Source organism: Ammospiza nelsoni, chromosome 4 (assembly GCF_027579445.1).
Source record: "Ammospiza nelsoni isolate bAmmNel1 chromosome 4, bAmmNel1.pri, whole genome shotgun sequence".
In the NCBI taxonomy this organism is placed as follows: Eukaryota; Metazoa; Chordata; class Aves; order Passeriformes; family Passerellidae; genus Ammospiza; species Ammospiza nelsoni.
The window spans coordinates 16,408,822-16,428,412 of NC_080636.1; positions in this window are offsets into that span (position 1 = coordinate 16,408,822).

Below are 19,591 nucleotides of genomic sequence, written 5' to 3' on the forward strand. Positions count from 1 at the left end.
ATCCTTTCTTCCTTAGTATTACCATGGCACTTCTCCCTCAAATACTTTGCCACCTCGACTGGATTCTGAATTTGATCAGATGGAAAGTCCCAGTCTATAGGATCAGAAAATCCCTTTAAAGTCTGGCCCATATCCTCCCATTTCCCACTCCAGGCAAGATTTTTCCTGCTTTGTTTTACTCCTGAGTCAGGAGTGTCTCTAACCCCTCTCGAAATTTCAGCTTTCATTTTATACACACTCCAGACAGTATAGAAAAGGCTTAATAAATTAAATGCCAGAAAGGTGGTTTCTTTCAAACTCAGGGGAAATTCAGTATTTTCTAATAGAGATGTCAACAGTTTGGAGGAGAAGAAGGAAGACACAGGCTGAAAAACCCCTTCCCCTTCTTCTCCCCAAACAAACTGAGTACACAGCCATAACAACAGTCCATACATTCCTGACCGACACATCATCACACATAAGACCAGTACAATGACTATTCTGGTTAGTGCCCCCCGCTTACAAAAGCTACTTATTCGGGACAACACCAGAGCTATTTTTGAGTAAGGGAAAAACCCCAGGGACCATAAGGGTAGCAAAACTTCAAAAACCCCTAGAGACCAGAAATAACGGCAAACTTCCACTCCAAATGACATTATGAATCACCAATATGCCCACAAAATAACCAAAACCAAAATATTATTGTTATAGGTTTTTTTTTCCACTGGTTTTTTTTTTTTTTTGCCTCGTTTCCCGGCCAATGCACCAAAAAATATATTGTTCTGGTTTAGGACAAATTAGGGGAAATCTCCAAAAGGGAGCCCCCCAAAACAAAACAAACCTCCAACCACCCCTCCCCCAATACCAGGTTCGGGAAGGAATTTCTCGGAGGAGCAAAGTGGAAAACAAAACCTATTTATTTACAAGTAACAAAAGAACACTCCCCAACACAAGAAAAGAAAAGAAAACCGACTGTGTTGTGAGGGCGTCAAGCTTCTGTTGCAAGCTCCAGGTGTCCTGGACGTCTCAGGTCTGGTCCGGAGCCGGTCCAGTATCTTCAGGGAAGGGTAAGAAAGAGGGAGCAAAAGAAAAGGAAAAAAACAGCACAAAAAAGCAGAAAGCAAGCAAGCAAAGCGGCTAGCCAAGCCAAGCAGCCAAAAAGCCCAAAAGCAAAAAGACCTGGTCAAACACTCCCCCCTCTCTTCCCCGCCCCGCCGCAGCAAGACGGCCGGGGAGGGGGGAAGAGAGAAAAGGCACAGCTGCCAGACACAACACATGATATTGGGATAAAGGCTGTCAACCCACGACAATGTGGTCAACCTTGACACTCTAAATGATGGGAAACATGAGTCTTATCTCCCTAGCTTGTGACAGATTAAATAGATAAAAACAACAATAAAATAGGTGGCAGAGAACAGCAAGATTGTCAGCAGGTCATAATTTCTATAACCAAGTAAAAGAGAGAATATGTCATCAACAAGATGATTACTGAACAAGCATGACTCTTCTTTGTAATTTCAGCTGGGGATGTGCTGCATGTCCCACCTCTGTCCCAGGCACTCCCAGGCAGGTGATTAATGAACAGAGCTGAAGGATAAGTTAAGAGCTTTGCCATGGACTATGGAGGCTGCAACCGCAAATCCAACATCCAATAGAAAATGATAGAAAAAATATCCCATAGAAAAATCTTTCAAAAGGATTATGACAAGGAGTAGAGGGAGGGTGATACCATTTAGAGAACAAGACTAAATACAATAAATGGTCTTCGTGCAGAAAGCCGAGTGGAGCAGCTCCTGCTCTGGAGGCTCTATCCGGGCTCCTGACACTAGGTGTCATTGGCACTGCACCTCCTGGGCACCGGGGCCAGCTCCGCGGCACGGCTGCCCTGCTGCCTTGCTGGCAGCGGCCTCTCACCCGCGATGCTTGGGAACAGAAACCTTCCATTCTTGTTGCTGGAAATAGGTTTGCTCTTTTCTTCAGCCTGTTTTTAGTATTATTGTTCCAGATGCAGACTGATGCATAAAGAGAGAGGGTCATGGAGGGAGGCTCAGTTCCTTGAGCCAGAAGGGATAACATGCTGCAATGCTGCCCTTACATTATTTTGAGATATATATATACATATACATATACATATACATATACATATACATATACATATACAGCTATAGCTATACATATACATATACATGCCCTTGCATTATGTTGAGATATATATGTGATGGTTTTCACAGGGGTCCCAGGACAAGGGAAGAGATGAGAATCCTGACTCCATGTTTCAGAAGGCTGATTTATTATTTTTTTATTTATATTATATTAAAACTATACTAAAAGAATAGAAGAAAGGATTTCATCAGAAGGCTAGCAAGGAATAGAAAGGAATGGAATGATGATAAAATCTTATGACTGACCAGAGAGTCCTAGACAGCAGGACTGTGACTGGCCATTAATTGAAAACAACCACATGAGACCAATCAAAGATGCACCTGTTGCATTCCACAGCAGCAGATAATTATCGTTTACATTTTGTTTCTGAGGCCTCTCAGCTTCTCAGGAGAAAAATCCTAGCAAAAGGATTTTTTGTAAAATAAAATATGTCTGTGACATATATACATTCATATACATATGCATATGCACCTTGTGTGTATATATATATATATATATATATATATATATATATATATATATATATATATATATATATATATATATGTATGTATGTATATGTATGTATGTATGTATGTATATATGTACACACATATACAAGGTGCATGTGGGCAGGTATCTCTGCCTGTTCACATCACAGGCAGGAAGGCTGGAAGGGCCTCCCATTGCTCCAGTTCCACTTGTGCTGCTGTTGGTGCTGCTGGAGAAGCACAGGGCAGCACTCAGCATGCTTTGCATTTTTCTCTGAGAGTGATGAAAGACTTCCTTCAGTCACAGCAGCATTTTGGTCATAGGCAGGGTTACACCTTTATCTTCCTCCAGCAAGGTGCAAAGGAAATTCTCCTGTCTTCTCTCATACTGTCCCAGATGTAGCCAGAGGGGTTGGAAATAGTGTATTAAGGTTACATCATCAAAAGCACTGGTGAATTAAAAATAAAAAACAGTCCTACACAGCTGGAAGGTGGATGAATTTTAAAGAGAGGAAAAAAATTAAATTAATGAGTATCCAATTTACCTGGTATCTTCTCAATAATGTGTTTTCTAAGAAGGTAGAAAAAAGTGATGTGTAGATGAATAGAGGACTACTATCTCCAGGAAATATTTGCATTGAATCCTCAAGGACAAGAGGTTGTCATCTACTCCAATATGGAGAATTTATATATTTAGAAAATCTGGTGTTACAAACCATAGAAGGGGAGGGGGATGTTGAGAGCAGCTTTCAATTCACAAGCTGCTCTGAGATCCAGCTCCATGCTCGTGTTTTTGCCTTAGTTTTGAATAGCCTGGCACACACTTCTGCCAGCACAAGAATAGAGTGCCACAAGTCCTTAGTTCCCCTGTGCCTTTATCCCTCTGTGTGAATCAGGTAGAACACAGCTCCCTTTTCACCTTTGTCTCTGTCTCCATCTGTCTGAGCCGCTCACTGTCGGTGTGTGGTGTCCAGAGCTGCTGATCAGGGTTTCTCCTCACAGCGATGACACACATAGATAGTCAAAATCATTAGAGTGCTCAGTTAAATCTCCATGAGTGGTTTCAGAGGTTCAGGACTGCCACCTGCAGTTTTTAGCTGCAGTTTTGGCTATTTTCAAGGATTAGGTTTTTCATAAATCAGATGTCACCAGAAGCTATTGTTCTCAGGGACCACTGAACCACTTGTAAGAAAAATTCCAAGTTGTCTATCATCTGTATAATGGGCATAACCTGCCACATATCTCCATTTTCAAATAAGTTGTATTGAGACATAAAGAAGACATTCTTCAGCTGTAACAGTGGATTTTTCCATTTTGCCTCTGGATAGTTTTCCCTAAAATTGTGACAATCTCATTCTGCTCTTGCTGATTTTTCAGAAGGACTCATTCTTTTACTAATTTATTAATGTTCCTTGATCTACAAGCAGAACGGCAGAACAGTATTTTGGCAGCATCTCAAACTATATCTTTAGTTTCATCATGTTTATTTTTATTCTCAAAATAATCCTTATGCCATAGTGTACCTTTTTGTGTAACATTAAATATTTCCTAAAAAGGATTTTTTTTCCTTTTGGTTCAATGATGCAAACCCATGATGTTGACCCATATAAGGATGGACTATATTAACTGTGCCAGATCTGAAGTGCTGGCAGTCTTCTTCACTCATTTATGTAGCTAAGTGAAGGGATCTAGTAAACTTCTCCTCTCCAGCCTCACTACCTATTCCCAGAAAGGTACAAGAGCACTCATCTTGGGGACTTCTTTCTTCACAGGAATGAATCAGCTTAACCAACAGGGTTTGTTTTCATGTACTCTATCTGATTTGCTGTAGAGGCTCTGGTTTGCTAGAACAAAATGTCATGGTAACACAGTTGAACAAACACTCATATTTCCCCCAGCCCTAAATAAGAACCTTTGTGAGATTTCTTCTACTTCCTTCAGAGAGGCCAAATAATTCACCTTCCATGCAAGGCAACAGGCTGCATTTCCTGCATTTCCTGCATTTCCTGCACTTCAGGTGTGGTTCCTGAGAGTGGAACACTCAGCCCCTGCAGTGCTGCAGGGAACGTGACTGACCTGACCTGAACACCAGGAAGAAATCTCGTGTTTCCGTCCTGCTGTGCTTTGCTGCCAGGAGTACAAGATAGCTACATGCCTACTCAGGAGTGCCTACAGAAGCTATGGCTCCTGCAGAAAATCCCTAGCCCAGAACACTGAGGGAAAACCTGTTCCCTCAAATTTACACTGACCTCGTGGCAGAATTGCTGCTTCCCAAACTGCTCACTCAGTTCTGTGCTCTGGGCACTTGCCTGCTTCAGACACACTTCATGTTCTTGAATCATCTGCATCTCTCAGCACCCTTGCTCACAGGCAGACAGTTCTGCTGGGCTGAAGTTAATATTGCATGACTCCTTTCTGAAGGGAAAAAAAAAAAAAGAGAGAGAAAAAACCCTCCTTTCTCCATTTATTTTTAGACTATTGGCACAGTTTCAGATGATCCTGGACTCATTTCTCCATCAACTGACACTTGCCATTAATCTCACAGATCTGTGAGGGAAACAGTTCTTAAAAATTAAAAGAATTTTGTATCTCTGGTAGAAATGCCCTGGAAGTAAGATGAAACCAAAGTCAGAAGCAAAAGCTGCTTCTCCCTGGTGCCTGCTTGCCTGTCAGCATCGCCTCTGCCCACTCCTGCAGAAAAGTCAGGATTTCTGATATGTGGGAGGTTTCTCAGATGGTGTCTGTCTAAATGAAAGACCAAATAATGCTGTTACAGAGCATGTGAGGTATTTTGTTTTGATCCTTTTCCAATAATTCTGCCTTCACAGTCAGAATATACCTTAAATAAATGCTCCTTTAACAATGACTCATCTTTATTTGAAAATATAAAACCTGCTGTTTGCCTTCACTTAGGAAACTAAACATGCATGCCATCAAGTACAGGGAGAGTCACCAAAGGTTGCTTTATTAGTCCCCATTGAAATCAAAAGATCCCTTTCAGAAAAGGGAAACGGAATCTTGCGAACCCAAAGAGAAAACCTTACAAACACATTGGAAAGAAGATAGGGTCAAATGAAATGATATTGAAAATAACCCAGAAACTCGGGAGATTTACTGCCTTCAGAAAAAGGTCTGTGAGGAAATGAACTGCAATGCAAAGGACCAAAACAGGCCAAAACTAAGCTGAGAGATGTTGCAAAAGCTGGGGAAGAAGTCAAGGAGGAAGACACAACTTGGAGGGGAAGATATGAGGGACATGGCATGGATACTTAAAAAAAAAGAAAAAAATTTTCCCCAAAGTCAAAGTCAAAAGGCATGGCATGCCATCAAGGGCAGGGACATGCACCAAAGATTCCCCTATTGGTCCCCATTGAAACCGCAGGATTCCGTTTCCCTTCTCGAAAGGAAACGAAAATGACATTGAAATTTCAATTGATATTGAAAATTAAATTTCCTTTCAGGAAGGCAAACGGAATCTTGTGAACCCGAAAAGAAAGGCTTACAAACACATTGGAAAGGAGATAGGATCAAATGAAATGCAATTGAAAAAAACCCAAAAAACCCCAGAAAATTGGGAGAATTACTGCCTTCAAAAAGAGGTCTGTGAGGAAATGAGCTGCAGTGCAAAGGACCAAAACATGCCAAACATGCAGGGGAAAATGTCAAGGAGGAAGACACAACTTGGAGGGGAAGATATGAGGGACATGGCATGGATACTTCAAAAAAAATGAAAAAAATTTTCCTCAAAGTCAAAGCCATCAAAAGGCAGGCCATATGCCATGAAGTGTGGGCACACACACCAAAGCTGGCTGAAATTGGTCCCCTTGAAGGCCAAAACACAAAAGAAGGACTTACAAACATTCTGGAAGGGAGATACCATCAAAGGAATTGCAACTGTCGGAGAAAAAAAATATTTGGGAAATTTAGTGACTGCAAGAAAATGGACCAGAATTATATCAGGTGCAGTGCAAAGGAACAAACCATGCCAAAACTAAGCTGACAGATGCTGCAAAAGCAGGGGGAAACTCAAGGAAGACGCAACTTGGAGGGGAAGATATGAGGGACATGGCATGGATACTTAAAAAAAAAATTCCCAAAGTCAAAGCCATCAAATAAAGTCCTTTATGCTTAGAATGTTTTCAAGGTGCTGATGCAATGCTCCAACATACCCAGTTTTCAGTGTATTTCACCAGGTTCAGCTCTCTCGTGTGGAAGCACTACCATCAGTAGTGTAAGGATCACTGTTAGAGGGCAGTATTCCATGATGGATCTAACAGCCCAGGAGGGGAGGCTGCACATCTGTGTCTCCTGCCCAACCAGGAGTGAGGCTGAGATGTGTTCCCAGTATGTGCAGGGCACACATCTATGATATATTTCCTTATATTCATGCCCAGACGCACAGATGGCAAATACACAGAGCACTCACATGAGCACTGAGAGCCCACAGGAAATCTGTTTCTTCCTCCTTTCTTTTCAAGACTCTCTCTTCTTCTCTCAAGGCTTTCTCCTCTGGCAAACCGCAGCACTGGCAACTGTCACAACTACACAGTGTCCATGCACAATTTGAAAAGCAACCAAAATGAGTGTCCCTCAAGGAAAGCTCCCAGGATAAACTCAACAGCCTTCTGTTGGCCTTCCAAAACCAAACAGCATCAACACAGCTCCATACTGCAGGCTGCTTTCTTAGGCACTGTGAAGGAGAATTGGTGCGAAAGTGATGGTTAGCTATTAAGTGAGGGTTACTGGAGGAATTACAGGTGCAAAGAGTGTTACAGAGGGCAGGAATGCTGACAAAATGTAGTGAGAAGAGTATAGAAAGAGTACACCAGGCTTTAGCACTCAGGTGTTATTAGTTCCATCATTAGAGTAATAAACTTTTTCTGCCGACTTTAGTGTAGAAAGTATGTCTTCTTTTCCCTAAAGAGACTAGGACCTCAATCTTGCCATTTAAGGAAACTTCTAGTGTCAGAATTTCCACTTCAGTATTAAAAAGGGATCTGTACTTGTGTTGTCTGAGCTGGAATGCCTCAGGTAAAAAGCAGATAAAAAGAGCATGATGGATGGACAAGCTTGTCTAAAGTGAGCCTTGCTTTGTTGCTTGTAATATTCAAATACTGAACTCTGTACTGAAGTTACTAATGGGCACAGGAGTGTTGCTGTAGAACTTCTGGCAAACAATTGCAAATCCAAATTTCAAAGGTCCTTTGGTACATATAAAGAAAAAGGATACTTTAATATGCGTTTATCTAAAGTATTTCTTATGTGTGCACATAAAGCATTCTGTACTAAGATCAAAGTTTTGTGCTGTGTCATGATTACAAGTTCTTGTTTCTGCACTGCTGCGAAAGAGCAGCAGCAATCCTGTACACAGAGTTTTGCTGGGAACAGTTAGGATGTTTTTTGAAATTGCTAAGATGCCAGTTATGAAACTACATTTATGGAAAAAAAAAAAAAAAGAAACAAATAGAAGGCTTGCAAAGCTCAGGAAGATGTGCTTATTAGTCAGTGCTTATTCATGCACTGACTAATGTGAAATGTCACTTGTACAGAAATCAGTGTGTCTCCACAGCCTGCAGCAGAGGCCCACAGGTGGTCTCCAGACAGTTACAGACTTCCCTGAGATCAGAAACATTCTGTTTATCTATCTTGATATTTTTTACAAAGCACAGTTCAAAATTACAGCTCAGCCTTCCCTAGGGTGTTGTGTCACTTTCCTGAACTCTTTGGGAATTTGCTGTCTGTGCTCCTTGCTTTCTTCCTTGTCCCATTTCTTGCCAGCATGAGGGAGCAGAGGAGACAACAGGTACAAACCAGACAATTGTGTCCTTGGGCTCCTATAGCACTGACTGGTGTTTAAGCTGGAATCTCATGGTTTGGAGGCAAGAGGACCCAGATGTGCAAAATAACAAGATACCTCAGACTGGTAATGAAACTTTGAAAAAGGCAAAGATGATTCTTGGAAGTTTTAACTGCAGTATTACAAGCAGAAACAGGAAAATATCAATGTTCTGTTGTGAAGCATTTCTTCTCTGGGGTAACGCATCTCATTCCAATCACTCACACTTGAGACATAAACTGAAAAATGGCCAGGATGACCCTGAATTTGGAGACTCCATCGTACATGGGTGGCTTGACTTATTTAATCCATCCAAGCAGAACTGAGAAATTTATATGATCATTGATTACAAATACATAATTGCATTGTTATGAAAAGAAAATTCTGCCAAAGTGAGAGAATAATTTGTCACTGATTATAGGCACATAATAAACAGCTTTAGGGTAGAAAATTAGAGGGAATTAAAAGCTCTGAATAAGAGTACACTGAGCTTGTGAAACAGTCTTCCAGATGCAATAGAGGATACAAAAATTATGTGAGGGCACAGTGAGGCCAGGTGAGAGATCCCCAGGGGGTTCATCAGGGCTCCCTGAGCAGCTGGGGACACCAGGCCAGCCTCAGCCCTGGGCATCTGTCACCTCCCTGGGGATGGGAACAGCCCAAGACCAGGCCAAGCCTTCAGCCCATGGTGGGGCCTCACTCAGGGGTCCTGTGCCTGGGCAAAGAACACTGGACCCAGCATCACTGGGGCTGGGATGGGCATTCCTAAATAAGGGCTGAAAGGGCACCCTGGGCAGTGTGGGACGGTCCCCAAGGGGCTGAGAAGGGACTGTCAGGCCTCTTGTTTTCCCCCTCTCAGGGCTCCTGTGAAAAGAAAAGCCACAATGTAGCTGTTATTAAAGTGGAGTACTCATTGTACCATGTCTGTAACAGTAAAGGACCATAACTGATACAGGATCACTTCCAGTCCTATAGTCCCATATTGTAGGGCAGAAAAAAGGACTCCCATAATCAATTCTTCCCAAAATCAATAGAATGAACTCACTGGATCAGACACCTAAAAAAAGGCAGTCTAAAAGATGGTGCCCAAATGGCATCATTCTGTTTTCTGCTTTCAGAATGAGTCACTCAGATGAAAAAGGCAGACTGTAAGCCTTTGTTGGTGCTGGGTCCGGTTCTAGACTACACCTCCAAGACACAGAGCACAGTCAGAGATGAGGTGTAACATCTGCAGCCTCTCCCTAGAGCTTTCAAATTCTGCTGATCTCCTTGATGCAGCAGAGCAGTCATCTTCTCTTGACTCAACTCTAAACCTGCCTCTGGACATTAAGGTATTAGCGCTCAGTCAATAAATTTCTCAAGAGCACAAATGATGCTTCATCAGTTTTAGCACAGCCCCTGTCTGGAAGACATCCAGACATCCATTATCACCAGAAAGCCTTCCTTGGCAGAGTTCACTCACCCACTGGAACAGGAGGGCCCTTGCTACTCCTGATGTGCTTGTTTTTGACCATATTCTTCAGGTAAATAATAGGTATCAGAAAGGGGGCAGGAAATCTACAGGCTAGTGAAATCCTGTGAAAATATTAATGAAAAATTAATGAGCTGAGCATCCTGAAGAGGCCACATGGTGGCTCAAAGAACTGTTTGCTCAATATTACATATATTCTACAGCTCTACTCTTTGCAAATTTTAACAAGAGACTCAAAAATATTGGTCATTGTGACTCTAAAGGTTCACAAAACATGTGAAAGCTGTGGCTAGCAAACCCCCCTCTGTTAAGCACACTTTTACTCTCTTGTGACAGTATCTGGTTCTTTAAAGACACAGTACAGCAGCACATTTGGCTGTGGCAGGGTTGTCACTGTCTCCCTGATCTGAGTGCTGCAAAGCTTGATGTGCTAAATAATGGCTTTTATGCACTGGAGGTCATGGCTGTTCTTATATTAAGAGAATCAGAATCTGAATGATTTAACAATTTCATCTGCCAGAAATGTTTTTAGACCATAAAACCTCAACATTCCTGAAATAGCAACAGAAAAACAGACAAACAAACAAACACCACAAACCCAAAGCTTTTAGCACATAACTTGCTGTGGTATCTTGGGGCTCATAAAGTGAGTGATTTTAAAAGCTTTTTAAATGAGGACTGGTTGCCCTAGATTAAGAGTGTTACATTAAATTTGGATGTGCTGCCAGAGTAATTTGGATTGAAGAAGAGGGGGAATAATGCACTTTTAACTTTATATGTCTATAATGCACTTTCCTTTATGTGTGTAAAAGCTGAGTAGCACATAAGGATGCAAGAACACAGGTTTCCAGAAAAAAACCACAGTGATGCAAAACAAGGTGAAAATTCATCCTCTGAACAATTTAGTCTTGCTATTAAAGCAACAAGAGTGAATTTACTCTAAATTCCTGAAATGTTTTTTGTGTGATCCTGTATCACAAGTCTCTGAGTTAAGTGCCCTCTGGACATCCTCCATTAAAAGCAAGTTCACTGAAACTAGGCTTTGACAGTTCAAAACTGGGTGCAATATTACATAGGTATTAATAAACATTTATTTATAACTCAGATGTGGTGATCAGCCTTTCAAGAACATCTGGTGTTATTTACAATACCTTTTTGAATAAAATAGCCTGAATGAATAAGGTATGTACCTCTGCATGTTTTTGTCTCTGCATGCAATTAATGCATGGTTTGCTGAAGAGTAAATAGTGTTCTGGTAGAATCTGGGATCTGTTTGGATTAACTAGAGTTGTACTCTCTGGGCCTGTACTGCCCAGGGAGGATGGGACCAGACCATCTCCAAAGGTCACTCAATCATGTTTTTATCCAACATGCAAACCTTTTTATTATCAAATAGCTATTGTAAGTCAGAGAAGGATACAGATCAGGCCCTCAGTCAGCACCATGGAAGTTTTTGATGCAGTTGTGTATTTGGGGCAATGGCAGCCCACTGCTGACACTCTCTGCCAGCCCAGCAATGGTCACTCCATGTTCACAAAGGCCTCTGAATGACATGTGACATGAAGCCTTCTTTCACGGGTCGCTTGTGATCTCTACAGCATGACAATATTTCTTGACAGCTTACTTTATAATATAATTCTCTGCGTTTAGGAAAAGTCTTTCATCAGTGGATCTCACAGAGCTGTACAAGCAATAGAATTTTTTTATAGTCTGCTTATATAAAAACAGGTTTCATGTTCTGACTCCCCTATTTTACTTGGTAGTCAAAGCTATTCCTTTTTTAATAAGTGTGTCTCATTTAACTGCCTCTCATCAGCAGGATTTTAAATGGAGTGAATGTGTGAATTTCTGTCTGCTTTTTCTCTAGAGGAAGTTGTCAGGAGCAGAGTAAATGATGTTCATATGGGCCAAGAAACAACACAGGATCACTCACCACCCAGATTTTCTAAGCAGGGATCAGGCAAGAACCAAAGGGTAAAACCCAAAACTTTTTTCTCTGAAGAACAATTAATTAAATCTGTTGGGAAAAAAAGAAACCAACTCCCTACAAAGGAACTACAGTTCAATCTACTGTAGGTTTTAGAGGATACTGAAGCATAAACATGTGAGAAGGCATTATTGGCAGTTCTATGTCCTTTGTTAATATATTTAATTCCATTGAGCTAACTCTTGAAATCAGCAGACCAATTATTTATTAATTCTGGCTTAAAACAATTGTTATCATTATTATAGAGCATTTCTCTCAGCAACAAGTGATTCTGCATGGTTCTTTTATGACAGAAGTGAAGAATTGACTGAGAACAGGAAGAGCTCTATGTCACAAATTCAAGTATTTTTAGAATTTTGCCTTTTTAATAAGGACTGTCACTTAATTGTTATCTATCAAACATGCCCCCAGGACAATCTAATGTCCCCACCAGTAAATGCTGTTAAGGCTCCTTTCTAAGGACAGGCCTGACAACCTGTTAACATTAACAATCATGCCAAAATCATCAGCAAAATCAGGAAGTTCTCTTACTAAAAACTAAAAATTCTTTTTTGTATGCCAACATGAGTAATACAAAAAATGTGTACACCTACAGTAATTCAAAGATATGTTACCTCACAAGTAAACAGTTTCAAAAGTTATTTTCCTCCACTTAAAATTATTATGTAGCCCAAAGAAGTCCACAGATTGTACAACAGTCAATAGATGACTTGATAAAACAGTCCAATATCTCCTTATGGTGTTTCCATTATATAGACAGATATTGCAGATGATGACATTGGTGCAACACCACAGAGATTTAGGTTTTAAGTTCTATTTAAAGGCCTGATTCTCTGTTGTTTCAGTGGAAAGAAGGCAATTTAAAGAGGATTTAGACATTTAATTCCCTTAAGGATGGAAGCCTTTATTTTCTATAGTAAGATAGATCACCATTGTTTTCCTGACTGTTCAGTGCTGATGATTTTAGCTTTTGGTTCTTTAGGCTCTGTAAAAGCTAGTCATTATATATGATGCAGAAATTGTAGGATAAATTTGGATCATTATCAGCTATATTTAGCAATCCACTTCCAAAGCATAAATAACTTCACAATTGGAAAAACAGTTCCATCATAATGTCTGCAGACAGACAAAATAGAGCTAAGAAGGCCATATGAAATTTCCTGTCAGGATTTTATTTTTCTTCTGCCACTTTGTATTGCATTTTTTACATGGGCATTAAAGCATTCTGAAATAGGGAAAAAAGAAGTGTTCTTTTTGTCCTGCCTGGAAACTATTAAATTGGTAGATCTTTGAACTTCATGGACCTAAAGTTGTGGAAAATGGGCTTTAGAACCATTGAAATTAGAAGGATATCCTATTCAATGGGAAGAATTTCTTGACACTTAACACATTGAATAGCCCGACTGTAGTAATTTAATAAATTGGTTACAAATGGAGCTAATGTAATCTCACTTAAGGAGCTTCTCTGCTCCTTAAGAAGCTCTGATTCCCCTTTCAGTGGGGTCATTTTGGCAGACTCTACTTAAAATCAAGCTCAGAGAAGCATGGAGAACAAAGGTCTCTGAAGGCTACTTAAATAGTTTGGAATCAGATTTTCACTATGTGGAAAATGATACTAACCTGTCTACAGCTCAATTCAAGTCTGTCCTCATAAATGTTGCACAACTGAGAGCTCCCTTTGCTAGACTGAGCAATCTCCCATGTAAATGAACATTGTGGTGGTTTACACAGTGGAGATGAGACAGTGCCTCTTCCAGAGTAAAGCTTTGGGATTACAACTTTTTGTGGACACGGTCGCATCTTCTGATGCAATCCTTCTTCACCATTTCAGAAGTTCCCTGGAGTTTGATGAATTATTCTCTGACACTACTGCTTTTTTGAAGTCTTTTGCCTCTTTTTTGTTCCTCTTGCCTACCAGGCTTCTTTTTAATTTGCATATGTTAGTCTTTGTCTGCCTCATTTGCTTAATTAAGAGTATGGTTCTGCTCTACCAATGAGAACAAAATCTAACTTCTAAAGAGCTTGTTAATGTAGAATGGAGAAACTGTGTTATGATTTTATTCTTGAAAAGTAATATATTCTCCAGCACAGGATTAATATTAATGTTAGAAGGAAGAAACTTCTCACGCCCCAAGACATAAGAAATATTCCCTGTGCTCTTAACTATGTTAACTGTACATAAGCTGCCATTAGAAGGCAGAAGATCAACACTTTCACATATGGATGCCTCGAGGTAATTACTCTAAGCTGTTTCTTTTGTAGGTCTGATTTTTATGGTGGAGCCACATGCACATCATACCCTCCCTTAATGGGGGTGAGGAAATGTGAGTGTGTTCACAGCAGCTGAAAATGAGGCAGCCTTGTTTTGAGGCCTAAATGGCATTCCTTAACATGCTCAGCTTTGACAAGTTTAGTTTGGATTCAAGCTGTTAGAAACCAGAGCACAGCGAATCCAAGCAAGTCCGGGAATGGCATGGGAAAGCCACTGCATCCCGAGAGCTGTGTCCTCCCGTGGGCAGTCACATGCAGACAGAATTATTCTGCCTCTTGCCAGTGGCATCAGTGGTATGCTACAGGGGGCAGAGGCTGGGGCACCAGCAAAACGTGACAGCTATAAATGGAGTGGCTGAATATCAGCTGCACAAACAGCATGTAGGAAAGAGCACCAGGACCCAAAATAAAATGCTGATGTGAAAAATCAGCATCTCCCATATAAGGCATCAAGAGCTTCATTAAATGAAGGATAATGTCTAACCCTTAGGGTATCCCAGGTACATAAGTGAGAGCTGGAAGTCACTGAAGTTTTTAAAAGTTTGTTTGGTCATAATGCTGTTAATTTTATTTTTTTTAGTAGCTAAAATCTTTGTATGATGAAACTTCGTTTTTATCTGTCTCCAGTATACTCTCACATTTCTCTTCGTGTTGATAACAGCACTGTAACCAAATAGTACAGCCTTTTTTGACAGATCAAATCAACGATAAGTATTTAGAAAAGAATAGGTTTTGTTTGTAGCTGTGTCTCACTAAAAGGCAGTCTATAATCTGCCTCTGGGAAGAACAAAAGCTTTCCTGGTTTAGAAGCTTTGTGTTCCTTTTGTTGTTTGGAGCGACACAGGTGTGGATTCTGTGCACGGCAGCAGACGTGGGAACACTGCTGACAGCAGAGTCTCTACAGCACAGCAGTCCTTGTGACAAATGTGGGTGTTCCTTACCTGACAACGGTTGTTTTGTAATCCCAAATAGGGAAAAGATCCTTTTAGAAGCCCCCTAAGCTTTAACTGGTCGACACTTTTGGCAATTGCAAATTGCCTCGTTTAATTTGGTTTAGGCTGTTGTGAAATAGGGAGGTATAAGTATATATGGCTTCCCAAGGCTCCATTACACCTGTTTCAGGCAGGATCATTTTCAATAGAGTAAAACAGAGTAATCCACAACCCAGATAACGCTGCAGACAGCAGTGAAAGCTTTGTGCTCAAAGACACACCACGTTCAGGTAATGTTTCTCATGGGGAAGTTTGCATGTCCTCCCAGGTGGTGAGTACCTTATGTCTTTAACCAGGAAAACAATTGCTTTTCTTCTTACTTAAGGCAATTATACAGAGTATTCTAATGTAATAACATCTTAAGTGTTATCATTGTAAGTGACTGAATTCAGCAAAGGAATTCGACTGGAAGTTAGCCTGAGGCAAAGAATTCCATGGGTTAATTATGCAACATTCCTTCTATCTCTTCTGAATCAATTGCCTCTTGATTTCAATGTCTGCCCCCTTAAGAGGGTGAGAAGGATCTAATTACCTCCCTCTGGACCACTTGTTACTGCCTATCCCTGTGAAATTCACTTTTATGAGGCTGTGCTGTATTTGCAATTTAACTGGATCAAAACTGCATCCTTCCCCCACTTGTTAATTATTTTGTCATCGCCTCAGATTATTTCTTATACGTTTCCTGACAAGATGTCCTAAACAGAATGCTGTATTACTGGTAAAAGTGCAGAATGGGCTGATATAACAGGGCTTTGTGTTTGTGGGTTCCCCCCACCCCCACAAATTTACATATAATTTTCCTTTCGTCCTTGATGTTACTAGAAAAACGATTTTTTTCAATGGTACTGACAAGAACTACCTTTGCCAAAGCAGGATTTATTTTAAGAACATCATATCCTTGTATTACTAGTTCCAGCTAAAGATGAATTGATTCAAACATAAAAAAGGATGTAGTTTCTGGAGAAGAGGGACTAACAACAGCATTTTGACATCTGTTAAACGCAGTGTTTCAGCCCATCTGAGAATAACATTATACATCTTGGAGAGGAGCACAGAAATTAAAGGTCCGTAGATGCTCCTCAGCCTAAAGTGCCAACAGCCTTTACTTGGTATTGGCTTTTGAGGGCTCCCACAGCTCTTTCCAAAACACAGAGGTCACAGAGAGGGTGTTTCTTCTGCAACCATTCCTTATTGCTGGGGCATGTGAAGTGCACGTGTGGTTACTATTCCAATTGTCTTATATCCAAGCTTTGCCTCAGATTTTCCCTTGTCTCTGACAAAGCTAAGAACCTGTAAAAATGAGAATTAACCAAGGTTTACCTCTGTAACAGCTGAAGCTGATCTAAAACTGTATTGCTGATTTTGCAATATTCTTGCACTCATTTAACAGTCCTGTGAAGCAGGCCAATACTCATTTAATTGAAAACCACCCTGGCAACTCTTCCATTTGGTTTGGCCCAGTTCGGGTCTCAGATCTAGGAACGGGAACACAGGAATGCCAGTATCTGGGCAAGGGACCGTGGAATAAGGGGTAGCCTGGGGAAATGAGTGCAGGATTGCAGCAGCCCAGAATTACATTATTTTAAATGAGAGGGAATTTGATCTTCACCATCTGGAACAAATTCTGATCCTACAAATGTCAGTGGAAACAGAATATTGTACCAAATCTTAGTATGTTTGCATTTTTGTGTATTGAATTATCATGTTGTCATAATATTTTTATAAAGAGAGTAACTCAAGCTATTGTATTTTTTAGCTTTCAGTGTATTTCAGTACACCAGGTTCAGAAAATATTTATCACAGTTTGTCTTTTTCATTGAATTGATGATCAGCATCCTGACTGCACACAAAACTGGTTAGAATTAAAAATAAGCATTAGGTTTTAAAAAAAGAGTATTTATATTCTTGATATTTGCAATAAATAGTAATAAATATTCATTAAATATATTTAATTCCTAAATAACCTTCATATTCACAATTGGTGCATTATCAAATGCCATAATAGCAGCATCTATGGATGTGGAAGATTAATTCTCATTTCAAACTCTTTACCATTTCTGTTTGATATCTGGGGGCAGATTTCACCATTTAGACTTTAAAAAAGGGAGAAACAAAAGCTGCAGCCTTGGAGAAAAAAAAATTTAAAAAACCAAAAAAAACAAACAAAAAACAAGAAACCACAGCATAAAAGAGTATTTTACCTAAATTCCTTTTAGAAAAGCTGATGGCTACTCGGCATCAGACAAAACTTGTATATAAATGCAATGCTATGCTAAGTGATGTGGAAATATCAAAAGACTGTGAAATACTTTCTAAGGAGCTGTTAACACGTGCCTCAGGCTATACTGCTGAGTTGCAAATTTAAGGGGCGTGTTTTCATCAGTATTCAAGTCACCTCTTAGTCAGCAAAGAAGAATGGTAAAAGCTAAAAAAAATATGAAAAGTTGCTAAGAATTTTAGAAATTCGACGTGCGGAGCAGTGCAACAGCATAAACTTTGATTTTTCATCACTTTCTTAGCTACTGCTCTGAAATACAGCTGTAAATACATACACATCCATCGCAGACATTTCCATTTTTTCTGGCCCAGAGTCTTAGGAATAGCATTGGTATTCAGCTCTCAATATGTGAACATCTTTGATATCACTGCCTAATGGTCAATACCTACAGGCCTGGAGAACGGAGCCTTCAGGAATAGAAATCAATCATTACATGCTTCAAAAGCCATGCATGTATCTGCTATCCACTAGGTAAATAATAAATAAACAATAACATTTGAGCATTCTCTGAAGCAACCTCTGTATGATGTCCAGGACATCACTATGTAATTACAGCTATGAAGATGAAGCACTCTTGAAAAAGATGCAGAGAAACCAGGTTTTCCAAATAACAGATAAATGCCTTCATTCATGCCCAGTGCCAGGCCAAGAATTGCAGGTTTTTTACATCTCCTCAGGTACACCAATGCCAAGTGGCACAGCAGAGATATCCCAACTCAGTCACTCAAGAGAAGAGCTGTAGGACATCTGGGACCAGAAAATTCTTCGAGTATTACTAATAATTATGCATCCAAGTACGAGCTGGCTGTGGTTCCCCAGGAGGGTGAGCACTTGAACTTGAGCTTGCTGAAGATCTCTGTTCCAAAAACCTCAAGACCTAAAGTACAAGGACAACTGTGGAAACAAGAAAAAACTGCTAAGACTTGCTAAGCAAGTAATTAAAAACTAAATCAAATATTTACAAAGGGCAAAGTAACAATTCATTGATTCAATTCCCTTCTATGGTCTGAAGAGTGGACACTTCAAGAGTACCACCAGTTTTGTTGGGAAGATCCAGATTTGGATTTCTCATCTCTTAAATACTTGAGGCACCTATAAAAAAGGAAAAAAAAAATCTTCTGAAACTGACTTTGGATTTTTTACAGGAGTTTCTACAGGCACACTTGCTACTTCCAAGCCACAGCCATTATTTGGCTATTTATGAGAACCTAGTGAATATGATATTTATAATGCATCAGCTACATAATTTCAAGTAAATATCAAATCTATATTGAAAATCTTAAGATGTGAGCAGAGGTCAGTGCTTTAAAAAACTACAAAGGCAACCCTTACAAGGAGGGAAAGTATCTTCAATGAACTAATGTAGTTGCAAAAATGCAAACATGATTCTGGGTATGTAAGAAGATGTAATACAGCTTTGGGGCACAAAAAACCCCAAACTTATGGGCAGTGTCGACTGCTTTGTCTTTAGCATGAAATATTGACATAATAAATACATAAAGATTCATGTGTTTCTAAAAAGATCCTAGGAGGTGAAGAAAAAAAAAACAAGCCTGGTTTCATATGGATGACTTGATTTTTATTTGGCATATGGTAATTATTCAAGGAAAATACTCTTGAACACCAAATAAGGGAAAATCTAAATACATTTAGCACAGAAATGAAAAATACAGAAATCTCTTGCAACAATCCCACTGTAGTTAAGTGCAGCCTTCACTGCCCGTTGAGTAGAATGGCTGCATAAACCAACTCAGGACAGGCTCTTGAGAAATTTCAGCATCCTTACACCTTGAAATGCTTACCCCTCTCTGCATGAAAGGCTTTACACCCCTGCACTGCAATACTGATTCTTCCTGCATTTGAGAACCCAAAGCTTTTCCACCCCAACCTGCTCTCCCAGCCCCCAAAGGAGAATCCCACAGGGCTGACCTGTTTTACAGGTCAGTGGGCCAAGAGCACACCAAAAACTTTGCTCTTTTTATATTCTGTATTCACATGCTGGGCAAGGCAGTCCTGTCATACCAGCTATCCTGATGCTTTTGTCCTGTCCTATAGGAAAGATTCGCTCACTTACAAATGAGTTGATTGTACACGTGATTAATATTAATAGATATATTGGAGGGATAGAAGAATTCAATTTATCC